A 21,204-nucleotide genomic window follows, 5' to 3' on the forward strand; every position below is an offset into this window, starting at 1 on the left:
AGTAAGTGGCTGGTAATCTTAGGTTTTATAGGGACAAGAAGAACAAGGAGCTCCTTTTGAAAAGATGAAAGTAGAAAGAGCTAAGAATAAAAATTGGGACACATTAAAGTAGACCTTGATAATCCCAAGATGTAAAAACATTGTCAGGAAAAAGACTTGAAAGAGAAAAAGTTAGGAGAAAATTATATTAATCCACTCCAGTAGTTCCGGAAAGGATAATTTCAGATAGAGTATAAATGTAAGAAATACTGCAGACATGGAAGTAATAAACACATCAACTCTTGGTCATAAGGCACAGAGGAGAGTGAGGAGACGAACATGGCTCTGGAATTTGAATCCTGGGTATCTGGGAAACTATGGGTACAGCGGAAATGAAATGCAAACTGACAGAATGGTTTTGGAGGGATTGTGGTAGAGAACTTCAAGACAGGGCAGTGTCAATACCAACAATTGCTTTACAAAGAACAAAAATGGGGAGGGTAGAAAAGCCATCTTTGAATTTACTTATTGGAGTAGAAAGCAGGGGTGAATGGGAGGCAAAAAAAAAAAAAAAATTGGAAACACTAAGTGTAAACTACACTCACCATTCAATCAATTTTTCAAGGAAGGAAACAAAATAGCAAATCCAAGGAATGCCTAGACCAGGGGAAAAATGCTAAGAAATGATGTAATGAAGTCTTAGTGAAAAATGAAGGGCTCGGCTTAGTGAAAGCCTTATCATGGGAGATGGGAGAGCGCTTTCCTATGAGATCAGAAAGCAAAGGTGAGCTTTCACACAGAGAGAAGAAAAAAAGAGGGATCAAACACCAGCCTTGACTTTCTCTAAGAACCAGGTGATCATATCATACACACACACAAAACCCAAGAGTGGGAGGAAATCTTGGAATTGACACCACAGGGAATCGGGAGAGCTGTACATCATCCATGAGAACAAGTACTGCCAAACAGCACTGAGAGCCCAGCTGACTTCAGAAAGCTCGAAACTGCAGTGGAACCAGTCATCCTGGCTCTGAGACTTTCTTAGGCAATGTTTGGCAGCCTGGGACTAGGAGTCGGGAAGGCAAATGATGGTATTTACCCATTCTTGGGGATTGGAACGGCAGCTCTGGGGCAAGAGAGTGTGAAAATCTAATAAAATGGCTGACCCTAGTGTCAAGGCTGGTTAGGCAAGCAAATGAGGCCAGAAGAGGGGCTGATGAACTAAGACAATAGTGAGCTATCAAGGGATGGGGAGAGGAGGAGTAATAATGCGACTGAGAAACAGACCTCATTAGAAGTCTGGAGATGAGAGACTTCTAATGATAGGAGTTTGTGGTCAGAGTTTATTGTAGTTTCATTCAGAGAGTATTAGAAGAGGAAGAACAGGGACAAACGTGATAAAACTGGGGTCTGAAGATTTGGGATGGGATGTCACCCACAACTATCTTTCAAATTTGCAGCTGAATTTATGCTTTCATAAGGGAGGCAATGTTCACACACAAGAATTCCATTAATCCTCACAACAAACCAGAGTCACTTCCTTTTAAAGATAATGAAATGGTAAATCAGAGCAGTTTAGTAATTTACTTGGGGTCACAAAGAGAGTACAAGGCTGAAGGGGGTACCCCGAGCAAGCCGTCTGACTCCAAGGCCTGAGTTCCTTCAAGTTTGGTACCCAAGGTTATAGGAAGGGTTGTGTTATCCACCTTTGTTTTGTAACCCTTCAGCAGTTTCTTTTGTGCGTGGGACCTGTGGGCAGGTGCTAATTTACACAGCTGACTTATTCCTAGTTCAAAAATAAATACATGTTTAATTATACTCTCAAATTTTAAAATATAATTGTCAATTTGTACTTGATAAACAGAAGCAGTATCAATTTTCAGACATGATTATTTGAGTGCATAAACTTTATCTTAACAAGTACTTCAAAGCAGAGAAAATAAGAATTAAAAGAACAGATTTATTTATAATAGTATCAACTTGACTGATGTGACTATAGTAGATGCAATATAAATACCACTGTTAATTTTTTCTCATTTTGGGTCAGGGGCAAGAATGCATGGCAGCAAACAGGTCTGCCTATCTCTCCACCTGTCAAGGTCGTGGCAGATTATAGAGGAGGGTGCAAATTCCCACCTATACTATGGGAAACTTCCTTTTTGACCAATCTACTGAGCTGTCTGTTTACAAAGGGAGGGTAGATTCAGAAATACTCAAGAGTGTGATAGGCTAATGGTGAGAGAAACATTTTCCTCAGACCTTGAGGATTTTAAGACTCCCCTTGGTCACTTTTTAAAAGGATATTGTGTGTAAGTGATGCTAAATTCGGTTTATATGTCAGTATTATAAAGCTGGAGAAGGTTGCTCTTCTGGATTGAGCACCCAGTGATTGCCAGATGTCACAGTTTTCGTATGTTGACACTAATGGATGACTATTTCAAAAGTGACTTAAGACAGACAATTTTCTAAATGTCATCATAGCCTGAGCAAACACAAAGATTCGGAGTAGGAAGCAGAAAATGGTGGGAAATAAGTAGACTTTTCCAGGTCATGGAAAGATCTGATAAGTCATCCTTAGTAATCAGAATACAAATGTTAGCTCTTCCCTTCATCTCCTCCCACACATTCTCCTAGCAAATTAATATTTCTTTCTCTCTGCTGGATAACAAAAACATTTCTTTGCTTGACCTTACTTGTAAAATGTTGACTGCTTTTTATTTTTGTGCATGTATCAATATTGCAGATCAAGGACAAGACAAACTTCTGCTGATAAAACTTTCAGGGGTACATCTGTGAGTACCTGTCATGGTACCCTGAGTACCCCTCATGTTCTAGAAACATGTTCTATGAAATGTGTTCTAGAAACCCCTTCTGGTATCTAGAACATTTTTTATAATAAGGGTAAATGCCACAGAGAAGTCATTATGAATGAAATGTGATGGATAATCAGAAGAAACATGGAAAGCAAGAAAAATAATAATGTGAGGCATGAGAGTGTGCAGACTCAAATAATATGAAATAATATGGGAAGAGTGACTGGGATATAACCTACCAAACAAAAGTGGGAACTAGCCAGATATTATTTGATGATACACCCCCTATGGAAAATCAAATATCATTTATTCATCAGAAGCTTGGAAAACCTTAGTAAATACTTAAAGACACTTGTCATTATTACTTACTCACATTCATAGAAGTAAAGAGTGATTTTCAGTGAAGTTCCAGATTTTTCAGTAAAGTTTCAAATTCTTCTCTTGAATTAACTTTTATAATCCATTGAACTCCCTGTGTTTGCCTGGGTAACAGAATCTAAAGTGAGCAAATTACCCCATTGAATTAGAACACATAATTAAAAAGTACATCAAACTTAATTGGGAACTGCTTTTATTTCTCCGGATCTCATTTATTGATAGAGAGCACTGGACTTGTTAATCTTTGCCCTTTTAACATAAAATCTCAATTACTTTTTTATTCCAACTGTCCTCACTCAACCCATGTGGCAGCATGAATGAAGCCACTTCTTAGGAGCCAAGATGCATGGGTTTTAGACATCATCAGCACTTTGGTCCATTCGGGCACCTGTCTGGATGAAACCACACAAATTGTCATGATATAAGTTTATTCCATGGTTTTGTAATGGTCCTTGCAGCTCTCAAAATCTATGTGTTTTATAATTTTGGGGTTCATTTGCATCTTATGAAAAATTGGAGGTTTGTCTTAGATGACATCCAAACATTCTTCTAGTTCTGAAATGTCAATGAGTTTAGAAAATGGCTTTCTTTTTCTTTCTTTCTTTAGCTGGTTTCAACTACATTCAGTTGTATAGTTGTTTTGTATTTTCCTTTAAAGAAGAGAACTACATAAGTTAAGATTTAGGTTTTTGCAACCCAATAATTTCAGTCAACCATCAAATTGTTTTTGGTGATTTAATCATTACATGAGGATACCCAACAACTGAATCTTTTTTATGCCACTGTTCTTTTGGATATTTTGAAAACCTGTAATTAATTTTTGAGCCAAGTGAAATACCAAAACCGGGGGGAAAAAAACGTTAAATTAGGGAAGTCATAACGGATATCATGGTAGGGGTCCAATAAATTTGCTTTTTCATTTAAAACTAAAGAAAACAATTTGGAAAGTAAACATTAGAGAAAAAAATTAACTATAACATTTTATCAATGATAAAGCATGCTGCATATGCAAATAATTTCAGTAGTAATTAATTTTGGTAGCTATCTGATTAATGGCATATACAAAATGATATAGGTACATGGCATCTAGAATTGTCCTCATTTTTTATTATTGCTGTAGGGGACTTGTCTTTCAAAAAATAATTCTAAAGCTCACAATAATTAAAGCTAGGGATGTAGTCTCCCGAAAAAGGCAAATACCAACAGAAAAGGTAATATTTTCTCAGATTTTTCTGAAAGTGTTATGTTGAGAGATTCATTTAATAACAATGATAAAATGAGCTTGATTACATCACATTTGAAGAAAAATGAAATTGAAATAATTTTTAAATAAAGATATTCTAAGTGAACATTATTGATAATTTTAAAATGTTTATTGATTTTGAAATATTAAGAACTTAAGCAAAAATAAGACTTTTAAAGGGTTGTGTATAACTTATTAGTTTATATTAACATTTAATTTTATAATGAGTATTTTTAAATGCATCGTTACGGTTATAATTTTGTCTTCCCCCTTTAGCATATTAAGACTTTGAGTTCAAAGATTCAAATGATAATTTAGGTGTTAAATTATAATTACAATTACATTTTCTGAATGATTTCACTTTACTATAAGAGTTGTAGGTTAGTGTGTGTGTGTACTTTTTCTGATAAATTGTATCTAAATTCATTACATTGGATATGTGATAGGTATTTATTTGTATATAGTGATGCATAGATAAGTATATAGAGACCTATGTACAGAATACACACACACACACGCACACACATACATTGAACTTGAATCTTTAGGACTCATTTCATGTATTTATGGAACTGCAAAATATGCTAGAAAATACCCAATATTCATGATCATAAAAACAATTAGTTTTGATAAGTGCTTAAGTATTATTAAAATAAAATAAAATGTTAAAGATACATGCACATGTCTTATATATTTATGTATGACTTAAAGATCAGTCCCAAATTATGGAATAATCATTTATAACACGACTTTAAAAATGCCAATTTTCAAATATTTTACTTCAATGACTTTGCTGTCTCAAACTGAATGACCTTTCAACATAGCTCATTGCATGGACAATATAAACTAGTTGGAGTCCCTAGTTTTATTTTAGAAATCATGGTGTTGCTTCTACCAGCAGCAAACTGCTGATGGTCAAAGTATCAATGTTGTCCTTCTAATTCATTAAAATGAAATGCCCCAAAAATACACTAAATAAGGATATACCCTCTGGTGTGCATTGAGCCCTTTGCACAGTCTTATAAAATATACATAACAGAGTCAATAATTTTTTTTACTTAGCAATATTTCATTTTCGTACGATTGCTAATCATTGCGAGCATTTACCATCCTGTCACCATGTAGTGGTAGACGGTGCAGTTATGTATGGAATGAAAAGCTTAAACACGAGAAAAGTTTCTGCAAATTTGACTTCTCTCAATTTCACATTCTTTTGTGTTCAGTTTGTGGTGCCTGGTTTCTGTGTGAAATGATTTCCAAGTTTTCAAACGAAAGCAGTTAAGAAACAAAATATTTACACCCTTCTAACTCGGGCTTCCTGTATAGCTAGATACAATACAGATGCTAAGTCACTGGTCTGAAAGAGCTTCCACAAATCTATAATAAAATAATTAAATTAGTGAGCTGTGTTTAGATCAGAGACCCTTGGTTGCCAACTCCTAAGAACTCGGGGAATTCAGAACCACAGAAGGATCATTTGGACTCCGTTTGGCAGAGACGTCAGAAACTCGCTGCTCCTGGGAACATCCTTTTCCAATAACATTTATAGCTCTAGATGGAAGCGAAAAGCACCATATGTTAAGAGTTTCCTGCAAAGCTTCCTGGTAAGAGAGGAAATAAATTCAACTTGTCACATCTGCTCGTGGGCCAGTCAAGTAGGATTTTATCACAGCCTTAAGTGGTTTACAAAACTGTCCTGTTATCGACCGAAGGGGCTTTACGTTTCAGGTTTTTTCTTACTGATGTTCATAATCTAAATCATTAAACTATTTTTCTTCTTTGGACTTGAGCAGCATGCATCATCATTTGCTTCTAAAGAAGGAGAATTATTCAGAGCAATTCAACTAAGAATCACGTTCCCCTTGCTCAGTCTCCATATCTGCTAGGATGCCTCCGGGTTTCAGTTCTACCTCAGTTTCGACCCGTGGGTCCCTACATTTTGCATAATTTAAGATGGGAACTGCATTTAATCAGGATAAATTGATTATCCACCATTCTGAAAAGTCCCGACTGGCTTAAACCATGGCAAAGACCCATAGGGTCAGAAAAGATTTTTCTGCCAGAGATATAGGTAATCACAGGAAAGGTGTTAAAACTTGCATTGTTAGTCCCAAGTTTTCTCCCAGAGTGATCCATCTTTTTATCCTCACGATTGAAAAAAAAAAAAAAAAAAAAAGAAGTTAGAGTCACTATGGGCATTTCAGTTTTCTATCATAAGCAAAATCCTTTTTAGCTTGCAAATCTATGGAAGATGGAGCACCGTATGTAAGCGTTATCTTTTCCTAATTAAGCATAAGTTAAATTGATAGCAGTTGTTCCAAAGTAAAAATAATCTCAATTTACCAACTTGCAGTTTTATATTCATGTCTTCTCGCAAGGGGTGATCAAGCTTTTTAATGGATTTCCTTTCATTCTAGAAGTTTAAAAACACTTTAAGTAAAAATTGTGATCTTTAGACATTTAATTATTGTATATCAAGTAAATGTGATAGAATTTCAGAGTGCCATGCTTGATGAAATCTCCAGCCTTAGTTTATTTGTTGGTATACACGCATCATTCCTATAGGTGTAAAAACATGCAAAACATGTAAAAAATTAACTAAATTAGAGTGAAGGAAAATAATATGGAGTAGCAAGATGACCAAAGAAACATTTAACACAGGAGCCCTATAAATTCATTCAGGCTGTGGATTAAGCTGAGTTTCCTAGTAACCAAAACAAAACAGCTAAATGGTTCACCTTTCTATCTATGGGAGAAAAAATTGTCAAAGTGAAGATTTTACCACCAATGAGGTCTAGGAGAAGTTTCTCTGAGGATCTTCATAGAATGCTGAATGATTGAGTCAATTACATCTTATTTTTTTTTAAGAGTTTATTTATTTATTTGACACACAGAGAGAGATCACAAGTAGGCAGAGAGGCAGGCAGAGAGAAAGAGAAACTGGCTTCCTGTTGAGCCAGGAGCCCGATGTGGGGCTCGATTCCAGGACCCTGAGATCATGAACTGAGCTGAAGGCAGAGGCTTAACCCTCTGAGCCACCCAGGTGGCCCTGAGTCAATTAAATCTTAATACTATCCCCCCAAAAGCATAAAGGCATTGAAATGTTTCACTGAGCTATTTCCTGTAATATCACTCAATGTAACTTATGAACATTATAGCATTTAGATTCAAATTATAGCTCAGTTTAATGCAAAACAATTCTACCACAGTTCTGGAGGTACTGTTCACATAGATAGTGCTGAAACAGGAAGCGAAAGCATTGAGTATTATCATAGAAGAAAGGTGCTGATTTCATCAACATGGCAATGATAGCAAAATCTGTGACGGGTCCATTCCACAACGGCTATGACACCACCTTTCTACTATCAGTCGTTACAAACAAATATACAGTATGAAAGAAACTCGGAGACATTAGTGATCATGTACTATGCTCCCTACACTCTATGGAGTGTCCCCCTCTAGATCTGCTCTCCCCTTCATTATTTAGTAATAGAACCTGCAGGCTGTCTTTCTGGTTTTCTCTTACACCTAGGTTTGGCCTTTCTCATCCAGGTTTTAGATTTTGTGTGCAGAAATAATATGTGCAATTTCTTAATCATTTCTTAAAATATATTTGCCATGGACTGTCTGCTTTCCCTCCTGACTGGAAAAACATGATACCAGGGTTAACTCTGGAAGCCACTTTTTTTTTTTTTTTTGGTGAGTTATAGCCCAATTATTTATTTATTTATTTATTTATTTATTTATTTATATTATGTTCAGTTAGCCAGTATATAGTACTTCATGAGTTTTCTATGTCATGTTCCATGATTCATTAGTTGCATGTAACACCCAATGTGGAAGCCACCTTTTGAGGATGGAGGCTTTGTTCCACCATCTCTGTATTGCTTACCTCTGTCTGGACTGTTTTGTCTCTCATGTGATAGGGAATTAAAATTCTGTCTTGGTGAACACTTAGGGTGTTATGTCTTAGGGTATTTTTGTTTAATTAAACACCTTAATTTAGTACAATAGCAATGTTATCATTATCCATATTTATATTTCCTTCACTTTTCTATGAAAGAATTGAAAAGAAAAATTGCAAAGAAAAGAAGAAAAGGAGAAAAAGATATTGGCTCTATTTTAATGGATTCATCGGATGACCAAAGAATCACTCACTCAATCATGCTGTGAGTCTGAGTTTTTCATCAATAGCAATAATAGAATATTGGGCAGAATATTATCAATGTCACTTAAGAAAGAATGCTGGGCAGAATACTGAATTTGGTGCCAGCCATATCTGTATTCAAATCTTGGTTTCAACATTTCCCTGACTATTTGACCTTAGACAACTGACTAAAACTTCTCTTCCTCATTATCCTCTTTAGTGTGATTATGTGAATTTAAAAATATCAGCTAGCATTTCCTGTGTGCTGGATCCTGGTCTAAGTGCTTTACTTGTGTTATTCCATTTGATCCTTTCGCAATCCGTATCTGAGAAATGAACATTGTCCTTGTTTTCCTAAGTAACAAAACTGGGGTAAGGGAAGATGAAACAACTTGCCCAAAGTCAAAAGCTGGTAAGTGGTGGAGCAGGCTTTTTTTAAATTTTTTTTTAAGATTTTATTTATTTATCTGTCACAAACAGAGTGAGAGAGAACACACGCAGGGGGAGTGGCAGGCAGATTGAGAAGCAGAATCCCCGCTGAGCAGGGAGCTCAGGACTTGATCCCAGGACCCTGAGAGTATGACGTAAGCCAAAGGCAGACACTTAACTGACTGACTGAGCCACCCAGGCACCCCTTAGACTTTTGGTACTAATATCTTAGCTCTCTAAGAGACAACATTTGTGCTTTTCTAAATAAGAGGATCTTTAAAATATCAGTGCCCAGCTTGGCTATCCATGATTTTGTATCTATAATTCCCTTTTAATCGCAGTTTTCTGATAGAAAAAATAGTGACCATACATCATAATGATATTAGAAAATGTACAGTTCCACAAAAAACAATTCAGTCACCCATATTTCCTCCACCCATAATCACTGTTAACATAAGCACATAGATTTCTTTTAGCACCAGGCCATTCTTTTATTTTTACTGAAGTATAATTGACATCCAATATTATATTAGTTTCAGATGTACAACATAGTGATTCAATATTTATATACATTAAAAATTGATCATCATGATGTCCAGTTACCACCTATTGGCATACAAAGTTATTACAGTATATTAACTATATTCCCAGTGGTGTACTTTACATTTCCATGACATACTCACTGTGTATTCTTGTCTCCTTTGTTGTGGACTAACTGACCATATAATCATGGTGTATTTCTGGGCTTTCTGTTCTGATCCACTACCTATGTGTCTGTTTTTGTGCCAGTAGTACACTGTTTTGATTACTATAGGTTTGTAGTATAGTTTCAAGTATTAAAGCATGATACCTCCAGCTTTGTTCTTTCCCAAGACTGCTGTGTCTGTTTGGGATCTTATGTGGGTCTCTACAAATTTTAGAATTATTTGTTATAACTCTGAAAAATGCCATTTGTATTTTGATAGGGATTTCATCGAATCTGTAGATTGCTTTGAGTGGCCTGGATATTTTTAACACTATTAATTCTTTCAATCCACAAGCATGGTACATGTATTCACTTATTTGTGTCATCTTCCATTTATTTCTTCAATATCTTATAGTTTTCAGTGTATAAGTTCTTTACGGTCTTGGTTATATTTATTTCTAAGTATTTTGTTGTATCAACGAAATTGTAAATAAGATTGTTTTCTTAATTTCTTTTTCTGATAGTTTGTTATTAATGTATACAAATAGAGTAGAAAGAAGCACCTGGGTGGCTCAGTTGGGTAAGCATCTGCATTTGGCTCAGGTCATGATTCCAGAGTCCTGGGTTCAACTACACATGGGACTCCCTGCTCAGTGAGGAGTCTACTTCTCTCTCACCCCCTGGCCCCCCACGATTCATGCTTGTTCTCTCTCATGTACTCTCTGTCTCTCTCAAATAAGTAAGTAAATAAATAAATAAATCAGTCTATGTTAATTTTGCAATTTTATTGAATTTATTTATTAATTCTAATAGTTTGGGGTTTTCTAAATATAGTATCATGTCCTCTGCAAATAGTGACAGTTTTACTTCTTCCTTACCAATTTAGATGCCTTTTGTTTCTTTTTCTGGACTGACTGCTCTGGATAGTTCCAGTTCTACATTGAATAAAAGTGAAGACAGTGCTTATCCTTGTCTTGTTCTTGATCTTAGAGGACAATCTTTTCATCTTTTCATTATTGTGTATGATGGTAGAGGAGAGATTTTCATAAATGGCCTTTATTATGTTGACGTATGTTCCTTCTATACCCTCTTTGTTGACTTTTTAACCATAAACTGATTTCGAATTTTGTCAAGTTTGTATACATCTATTGAGGTGATCATTTGGTTTTTACCTTTTCATTTTGTTAATGTGGTATATCTCATTGATAGGCAGATATCAAACCCTCTTGCATCCCTGGAATAAATCACACTTGTTCATGGTGTATGATCCTTTTAATGTACTGTTGAATTTGTTTTGCTAATATTTTATTGAGGATTTTTGCCTCTGTGTTCATCAGGGATATTGGCCTATAATTTTCTTTTCCTTCCTTCCTTCCTTCCTTCTCTCTATCTCCTTCTATTTTTTTCCATCCCTTCACTCTCAGTTTAGATCTATCTTTTGGTCTGAAACAAGTCATACAGGCAGCATATAGATAAGTCTCTCTTTTTCTTAATCCATTTAGCCACACATGCCTTTTGATTGAAGCATTTAGTCCATTTACATTTAAAGTAATTATCAATAGGTATATTTTTATTGCATTTTGTTAATTGTCTTCATGTTGTTTTGTAATTCTTTGAGTCTTTCTTCTTTTCTTGCTCTCTCCCATTATTGTTTAACAACTTTCTTTAGTGTTATGTTTGGATTCCTTTTTCTTTATTATGTATCCACCATAGGTTTTTGATTTGTGGCTATCATTGGACTGATATACCATTATACATATATAGTTGTGGATTGTAAGATGATGATCACATAAGACAGAATGCACTCTAAAAGCACTTTATTTTACTCCCCGCACAACATTTTCTGTTTTTGATATCATGTTTCACATCTTTAATATTGCATATTTCTTCATTAATTATTGTAGATAAAGTTGAATTTATTCTTTTTATCATTTAACCTACATATTATCTTTATCAGTGGCTGATCCATTATGTTCATTGTATGTTTGTTTTTATCTGTGAAGTTTTTTCTTTCACAATTTTCTCTCTTCTCTTTCTGGGATCCCTATAATACAAATGTTAGTGCACTTGATGTTGTCCTAGAAGTCCCTCAAACTATCCTCATTTTTAAAAATTCTTTTTTCTCGGGGTGCCTGGGTAGCTCAGTTGTTGGTTGTCTGCCTTTGGCTTGGGTCGTGATCCCAGGGTCCTGGGATTGAGTCCTGCATTGGGATCTCTGCTGGGTGGGAAGGCTTCCTCTCCCTCTCCCACCCCCTGCTTGTGTTCCCTCTCTTGCTGTTTCTCTCTCTGTCAAATAAACAAACTCTTAAAAAAAAATTCCTTTTGCTGTTTACTATTCAGCCTGAATGATTTCCACTACCCTCTTCTCCAGATTGCTGATTCATTCTGCGTCATCTAATCTGCTGATTCCCTCTAGTGTATTTATTTTTATTTTAGTTATTGTATTCTTTATCTCTGAGTTGTTCTTTTTAAATTTGTTTTCTATTTGTTTAAGTTTTCACTGTGTTCATCCATCCTTCTCCCAAGGTTAGTGAGCATCTTTATAACCATTACTTTGAACTCTTTTATCAGGTAGATTGCTTATCTCCATTTCATTTCGTTCTTTTTTTGAGATGTGTCTTGTTCTTTCATTTGGAACATATTCTTCTAACTCCTAACTTTGTGTGACTCTCTGTGTTTGTTTCTGTGTAGGTAGGTCAGCTGTATCTCCTGGTCTTGAAGGAGTGGCCTTAATTAGAAGATGTCCTGTGGGACGCAGAAGCACAATCCCCTCTGATCACCAGAATCAGACAGTCCAGGTGTGTCCCCTGTGTCTTCCTGTTGTGGCTGAGCTGAAACTGCTAAAGGTATATTGGTGGTGGGACTAGTCCCTGTCCCAGCGGTCTATCATGCCTGTCTATAACTGCTATGAGTTCACTGATGGGTGGGGCTGGTTTCCAGCATGGCTGGGGAGACCCACTTATGGCTGCCACAGATATGCTGGTGGGCAGAACTGGCCTCCTTCATGAGTGGGCACTGTTTTGAGGGAGGTCTTGGGTCCAGCTGAGGCTACTTGCTGGGTACAGTGGGTGGGACCCACCTTGGAATCAGGCCTCTGGGTGGGTAGATTGGGCAGATTGTGTCCACAGGGGAAAAATGGGAGCAAGCTGAGTGGGGTTAGCAAGGCAGATGGAGAATATCAGAAATGACACCTGCTAGTACTTCTATTCCCAGGGAAAGTTCCTGCAAATTCCTGCCCCTCCAGCATGGGCCCTGAAATAGTCAATAAGTCTCCTTCATGTATGGATCAGGTGTTTTTCAAACTGCTGCCTTTGAGCTGGGTCTCAGAACAAGCGAGTTTGTGCACAGGCCCTATAAGAGCTGAGTCTTAGTTTCTTATAACCCTCTAGCTATCCTGCAGTTAAGCCCTATAATTTTCAAAGCCAATTGTTATGGGAGCAATCTTCTGGTGTTAGGGTTACCTGATGTGGAGCTTGAACCCTTCACTCATTTGAGAGAACCTCTGTTCCTGTGATATCCCTGGAATTTGTGGGTCACTATGCCAGGGAGTGGATCCCAACCAGACTTTGTCCCTGACCTCCTATCCATCTCAAAGTGGCTTTTTCTCAATATTTTTAGCTGTTAAAGGGCTTTTCTGCTCACCTTCAGGTCATCCTCAGAGACATCCTCAACTACATCCTGTAGTTGCAGCCTTGGTGTGTCCATGAGAGTTGAGGTCAGAATACTCCACAATTCTGATTCTCCCAGACTATTCACAGAATTGTTTTCATCACTTGCTAATACATAACCCAAGTGCCAGCCTTTGTGCCCACATCCGCACAAAAAATCACCACTTTAATTCATAATGTGCACTACAAGGAAGAATATATCTTTTTGTTGAGTTGGTCTAATTAGTTCTTTGGAGCCAGTTTTCTGCTGGTCTCCATTGAAGTTCTAGGACACACAGTTTCCCTTTAGAATGTTGTTCCAACCCTGAAAACATGGTGGCTAACTGTATGTGTATGTTAGGCTACACCTTTCCTTGCTTTTTGCCCATTTACTCTGCAAGATATCAACTCAAGTCCTTATATGTATAATTGACTTTTTCAGGTGTTAGGGTAACTAATTGTGATTACAGTGAAAGGAAGAAAATTGTAAAAATTGTTTATTCAATTTGACTTTCTCCTAATTTAAGAAAAAGGCACCCAAGGAATTAATCCCACTCTTGGATTCAAGGGCACTCTTCTGTTTCTGACCTTGTTCTCCTAAACTCCAGCCTGTGCCACTCTGTGCAAATGTGAAAAGCAAAACTCTCAGTGCTTTCCTCATAAGATGTTATGAGGATTACCTGAATTAATAAGTGTAATACACTGCCTGGCATACAGTGAGTGTTGCCCACATGTTGTTAGTATTATTGCTATTGAGGAAGCAGAATATGATAATAGTTCTTTATATTGTGCAAAGTGACCTCTCTGACTTTAGAGAAATCACTTTGCAGTATTGGGCAGAAAAGTATGAAAAACTTTTCTTTATATGTACCTCACCTTTCAAAGTATGACCAGTCAGCCTTCTGGGTACAAGAAACATGACACTTTAAGTCAGGTACTTGTTAAAAATACTTAAGGTACAGAAGACTCAACTAAAGCTTTTAGATTTGGACTGTAAGAAATATATTCTTAGAAAATGTGCTTACTGAAGTCTCTACCTTTAGAATGGCAGGAGACTAAGCCAGTTTTATTCTTACATAGATCATATGAACATTTCCCACATAAGTGTATAGTCTTATAAAGTTTGATTTCGATTATGAACATGATCAAAGGAACTGTTGAACTAAAATCTTCTTACTTTTGTGAATTAAGTAGATTTTCAAAAATCTTTAAGAGGAACCATTGTCTTTCTGTACCCTTCATGACAGTTTGCAAAATGATCCACTCTTGATCTCTAACATGCTTTACCTAAGCTAATTGTAGACAATAGTTGTTTAAATAACCTACCTACCTAGCTCAGAGCACAGATACAATTGAGGAAAAATAAATGGATATGTAAAAACTAAGGTAAATGATTATTTCAATTCAACAGTCCAGCAAAAAATATTTTGAGTAACTAGTTACTATATACCAAGCTTCTTGGCCTGAATATACAAATATGAATAAGACTCCATCCCTGCTCTTAGGATGTACCTGGCAGAGTGAGAAGGAAAGACTTCAGTTAAGGAAATGATGAGTTTTACAAGGATTTTTACAAGGTTTCTAGTTAAACCTTATCACCATTTTAGATGTTACCAAATACAGGAAAGGCAGAAGGGAAATGATCAGATTATGCTGCGATAATCTGTTCCATTTACAAAGTGTGAAAAATAAGACAGATTCATTAACATGGAATGATCAGGAGCTAGGTGAGGGATCATTTCAAGGGAACAGCAAAATTTATTATGTAACCTGTAAAATAAAGAAAGGGTAGATCCTTAAAGTGTAGTTATAGACCCTTTCTCAGAGTAAGGAAGCTTATTCTCTTAAAGAAATCTGTTTTAAATGGGAAAAGTTCTATGAGTGTTTCATCCATTAGACATGTCAACAGCCCAATGACTGTAGCAGTACCGTCTACTGTATTATTTTTGAATGTGTGTGTCTGTGTGTGAATAAGTGTGTGTGTGTGTGTGTGTGAATAAACAAGTTTACCAGGTTGTGTATACTTGCTATAAGGAAACTCTACCTTATTTAAATTCTTCCGTGAAGCACTTAATAAAATTTAGTAGAAATAAAAAAGTTCACATCATGAATGAAAACTGAGTCCGGTGGCAAGCCCTACTTCAAAGAAGCAGCAGTTTGCATTAATTTCCTGTTATTTCAGTATCTGTATGTGAGTTACTTTCTGTTCCTTTTAATCCTCTTTTTCATTGGTTCATCCTAATACCATTTCTAGAAAGCAACAGTTTAAGCAAAATCTACGGATCTTTTAGAAGGCACAAAGTACTGTTATCAAACACAAAGCTTGTTGATGGGCATGAATGGGTGGTCATATTGAAAGTTCTTGCCAAGTGTGAGGCTCCTAGAGCTAATGTTAAAGAGATGGAAACATATTCCCAATTATTCTATTTTTGGAAAAAGTAAGTGGCCCATCACCCATGATGAATAATATCTGGAAATAAATAGAGTACATGGCTTCCTATGTTTGTCTATTTGTCTGTAGGTATATTTACACACCCTCTCATTCCGGGATACCTTTGGTCTCGAAACTGACAGTTACATATGTTCCTTTCAATGCCTCAAAGAACCAACAACCTGGATTCTAAAAGCAGCAGGTATTCCAAACCGGCAAATAACATCAAAATATCTGTGTAATGTCATGGAATTCAGAGAGGCAATAGCTAATATTTATTAGCTTACTCAAGTATGTTAATATGTTAATGACATGCCAGTTATTATTCTAACTGCTTTGTGTATATTAACTTCCTCAATCCTCCTATGAGGGAGTCATATTTGCATCCTATTTTACAGGTGAGAAAACGTAGGCATAAGGAATATAAGTAACTCTCCAAAGGCCAAAGAGCTATTAAGTGTCAGTCTGGGATCCAAATCCACAGATTTCTGCCCCAAGGCATCTATTGTTCACACTGGGTTAATGTATGTTCTTACATCTAGCCAGTCTAAGATTGATACGATGCTTATCTGGGGATGGGGAGAGGTGCTTGGAAAGGAAATGGCTTTGAATTGGTCAGGCCCGTGTTCCCCTCCTGCCTCTTTGCCTTTCTTTTGAAGATATTAAATTTACACTATAGGTCTTTGTACAGGAGACCTACTGGTCTTGGCCTTGTGCTGCCACTCCTCCCTTTCTTATATGAAAGATACCTGGAGGGAATGCCCGAGTGACTGTCAAAACAGAAAGAGTATTATTTTTTTCAAATTTTTTAGGCTGAGCTAAACAATAACAGTGTTTTAAACTCTATCATCTTTCACCCAGTGCTGCCAGAGGTAGAAGGTGGCTTGCATGTTGGCTCTCTGCATTTACATTCCTTCTTTGAACTGTTTGGAATGTCAGACCCATTAAGAAGTAATGTGTTCATTCAGGAAGCACAATCAAAATAATTGAACATCTTCCCCAGGTATGAGTGTATTAATTTTTTCTTCTTTGCAGAAATGTGGATGAAAATCACACCCATTCTGCTAAAGAGTAAAAACTAATCAGTTCAAACCTATCACAAAATAAGCATTTCAAAACATGAAGTTGGGAAATTATAGCATGAGAACAACCAAGAAATTTAAATCACAGGGTTTATCATTTGTCTAATTCTTTTCTTCTCTTGAATTGTATTAATATAAAAGAAGAAACATGCAGGTCAAACCCTACTACAATGAGTATCATTATCATAAAACTTCTATCTAACCAGAAGACAGGAAAAAAGAATCAACAAGGGCAGCATTTCAAAGCTTCAAATGCAATGACAGTAAATAAAGAATGTGGAATATTTCTTAAACTCTGTGGTAAATTGATTTTAATTAAACATTACCCAAGTGCTTGCTGGACTCTAGGAGTTGACTGTGGTGGCACAAATACAAAAGTGACTTGATTAATACCTTGCGTACTGATGACACACATCTAACCGTTACGGACTCCATTATGTGATCAGTGTCTTAAATCTTACTTTAATTTCACAGCAGCATTGTGCCTGTCTAATCCAAGGTGCACAAAGTTTAAAAGTCTGGTCTGAGTCTCCACAGCTAGGAAGTTGCTGAACCAAGATCCAAGGTCCCAACATGTGCGTGCCTGTTGATGTCAGGCAGGTCTGTAGAGCTCACTGAGGAGAGAGGAAGTTACCTGAGTAAGCTAGCTCCATCTTGGCTGTATGATCAAGGGAAGAACAGAGAATTGCAATACTCTGGTTATTCAACTCTGGTCATGCCAACTTTGAGTCAAATGCAGAGCCACGTGCCTAGCAGTCCTGAACGTGCCACAAAATGAGGTCCTGTCATGTTCTTTGCCCTTCACGTTTGACTTTGAGGTTCTCCATTAAACACACCTCAAGACCAAGGTCCCAGATGCCAAAGAGCCATTTGTATCAGGAGGACTATGTCTACAGCTCATTTGTTTACTTTATTGTCTCCCTTTTTTAGCCACTGGATTTCATAAGTATCTTAACACTTTCAGCTTTTTTTTTTTAATTACATAACATATTTTAACATTTGTTTGTATTTTTGAAAAGATTTATTTATCTATTTATTTTAGAGAGAGAGAAAGCCAGGTGGAAGGGCAGAGGGAGAGGGAGAGAAAGAGTCTTAAGCAAACTCCACACTGAGTACGCATCCTGACACGGGGTTTGATCTCAGGACTCTGAGATAATGACCTGAGCCCTAACCAGGAGTCAGATACTTTAACCTACTGTACCACCCAGGTACCCCTGTATTTACTTTTCTAAGACAGTGTGGGTTTGAATATTAGCTTTGCCATTTACTAACCAGGTGATCTTGGGAAAAAAATCACACCTGTGTGTGCACATACACACACACGCACACATACACATATGCATATGCATGTACCTTTTGTAGGTCTCAGTTTGTTCAGCAGTCAAATGAGTATAATAAGCCTATCACTTTTTCTGAGAGGATTAAATGATAAAATGAAGGTAAGGCCTGTTATATAGGAAATGCTGAATAAACTCTAGCTATGATTTCTGAATTTTCTAAATTTCTTATTTTTATTTAACTGATGGAAGGAAGATTAAGATGAATGCTATACTGCATATCCACATATTAATCGGTACACATTTTTAAAGAAGAAAGATGCTCCCCTAATAACTGGACTTTTATGGCAATTTCGTTCTAGTATACCCTGACTTGGGATAATAGGGCTCCACTTCTTTCAGCGATGTCTTTGCTTGGAGGGGTCCCCATGCCATCAAGAAGGGGATGCTCAACATTTTTTTTTTTGCCAGAATATAAAACCTGAACTTGAATGATTTGCCTTATGGCACTTTTTCTTGCTAAAAGAGTCTTTCTCTGGCTAGTTTGTCACCCTCTGCTAGTGGGCAGAAGGTTTAGCTAAGATGTTTTGGTGATCGTTGTTCAGCATATATATAACAGTATACTGTTGTATAGTACAGTGTAGTTGCTTCTGACTTTTGCAACAACCTTTTTCCCAGTGAAATATTTCCGGGGCTTTAGGACAGATTTAACCCACCACAGGGACGAAGCCACAATAAATACACATTTTAAAATACACACATGCCCCACCTTATTCATTAGGGAGCTGGGCAGCTGGCAGGAGCTTTGAGGCTTACAGTTATTTAAGAAGGGAGAGAGACTGAACCTTGGAATATGGGTGGCACTTCAGTAGCTGGACATGGGAGGGGAAGACAGATAAATTCCAGAGGCAAGTCACAGGCAACATCTAGTGCCAATAGGTATAAATAGACCCAAGTTCATTTTCTTTCCTAGGTTTTCATCTTTACTTTAAAAATGTACTATTAAAAAACATTCAGTTGTTACAGCAGAATCTCCAGCATGTGATTTCCAGCATGTGATATGGAAGTAATTTCTTAAGGTTGCAAGAAACCATTTCATAAAGTACGAAAACGGATTGAAAGCATTAATAGAGGTTCTTAGATATGCTTAAAAGATCCAACAAGAGTAATGTATTCACTGGGACAACAAGTTGTTCTGATAAAAAAAGAAAATCCATCTTCACTTTCCCAATTTTTGATGATCGCCTCCATCAAGCAACCACTGAACTCAAGGGCAAGCCTCTCAGGAGTTCCTGACCATTAGGAAATTCTTGAGTGGTGGGAGACAGAGAGGCCTGGGGTGGCCAGCAGTCTGTGGAAACATTTACAAAAGCATTCAGCAGTCCCTAATGGCCGGAAAGCAAATGGATATTTGACGGCAACAATGAAAAGGAACATTTCAATTTGGATGCATTTGCTTGTGAAACAAATGTTTACAACAGAAGCCTCCATTTGGGTTGTTGGAACAGGTCAAACAAACTCTGTATTTACTGAAGAATCAAATACAGATTCTCACCGTAAGCATCACCTCTTTGGGGGCAGGCTATAACATAAAGATAATGTGCAGGATAACAAAAAGGAAACAGCCACAAGATTGTAAAGTAATGGACAATATGTGTAACACTTACCAGCTATGGAAGAGGAGCTTTGGGAGGAAATCTGTATTAGTTAGGATAAAAATAACAGCTGCAGTAAGACTGAAACCCATATTAGGGTGATGTAAACAAGATATCATTTGTTTCCATCACTTGTAACAATTTACTTGTCAGCAGTCCTGAGTCTCCCGGCTTTGGTTCCAGCATCCACAGCATTTGGTTTTCAAAGTGTGGTCCATGATGGTTGCTCTGGCTATAGGCACCATCTCTGCCTTCAAGCCAATGGAAAAGGGAAGGGAGTTGAGGGAAGGACTGTGTCTTCTCTGAGCAGTGGTTCTCAGCTAAGGTGATTTAAGGAGTGTTTTCACTCCTCCCCCAGAAATTTCTGTTCCTCACAACATGGCAGTGGGACGGTGGGGTAGCACTTCTGAGTTCTAGTGGATAGATGCCAAGGGTGCTGGGAAACATCCTACCATGAACAGAACAGCCCCTATAATAAATTATCTGGCCCAACATGGCATTATTGCTCAATTTGAGAAATCCTACAACATACTGAAAGCTTCTTATTGACAATATTTGTGAGGCATAGAAACTGGCTGAACACTGTTTCCACTATTCTCCAGCTGCTTTCTCGGTGAATTGCCTGGCATAAATGAGCATAATATTTGGCAGAGACCAACACTGGTCTCCAGTGTCTGTTCTCTTCTTCTTGTATATTAATAGAATTTTAACCTGGGCCAGATAACAGTTTTCCAGCTTCTCCCCAGTTGTAACAACCAAAAATGTCTCCAGCCCTTGTCAAATATCCTATGAGGATATTCTATTAAGAAATGATTCTCAGCTGAATGTCCTTGGGCAAGTCAATGAAACCTTTGGAATCCCAGTTTCCCCGAAAGTAAAAATATGAATAATACTTGTCTTTCCAGATTATCATCGTAGGCAGAATTTTAAGATACCTTTCAAGATTCCTGACCTCTGGTTATATCCAACTTCTTTCAAACATTCAAACACTGATCAATATGCTGCTGTAAAGGGATCTTTTAAGGCATAATTAAGGTTCCAAATCAGTTGACTAAGAAAAGAAAATTGTGCTCCCTGGGCCTGATCTAATCAGGTAAGCACATAAATGGAATGTGACTCTCCTGGCAGAAGAGATTCTTTTGAAGTGTGTGAGGGATTCTATGGAAAGGTGATTCTCCATTGCTAGCTTTAAAGATGAAGGGGGACCATGTGTCAAGGAAGGTAAATGGCCTGTAAGAGCTAGACAGCCAGGCTGACAAGGAAGGAAACGGAGAACATAGTCTTGTAACAATGAATTCTGCTACAGTCATATGAGCTCAGAAGAAAGCTGTGAACCCCAGATGAGAACACAACCCATCTGATCCCTTTATTTTAGTTTTGTAAGACTCTGAGTAGAGAACCCAGCCAGTGCACGTCTGGACTTCTGACCCACAAACAT

The sequence above is a fragment of the Neovison vison genome, chromosome 2 (genome assembly GCF_020171115.1).
Source record: "Neovison vison isolate M4711 chromosome 2, ASM_NN_V1, whole genome shotgun sequence".
Taxonomy (NCBI): domain Eukaryota; kingdom Metazoa; phylum Chordata; class Mammalia; order Carnivora; family Mustelidae; genus Neogale; species Neogale vison.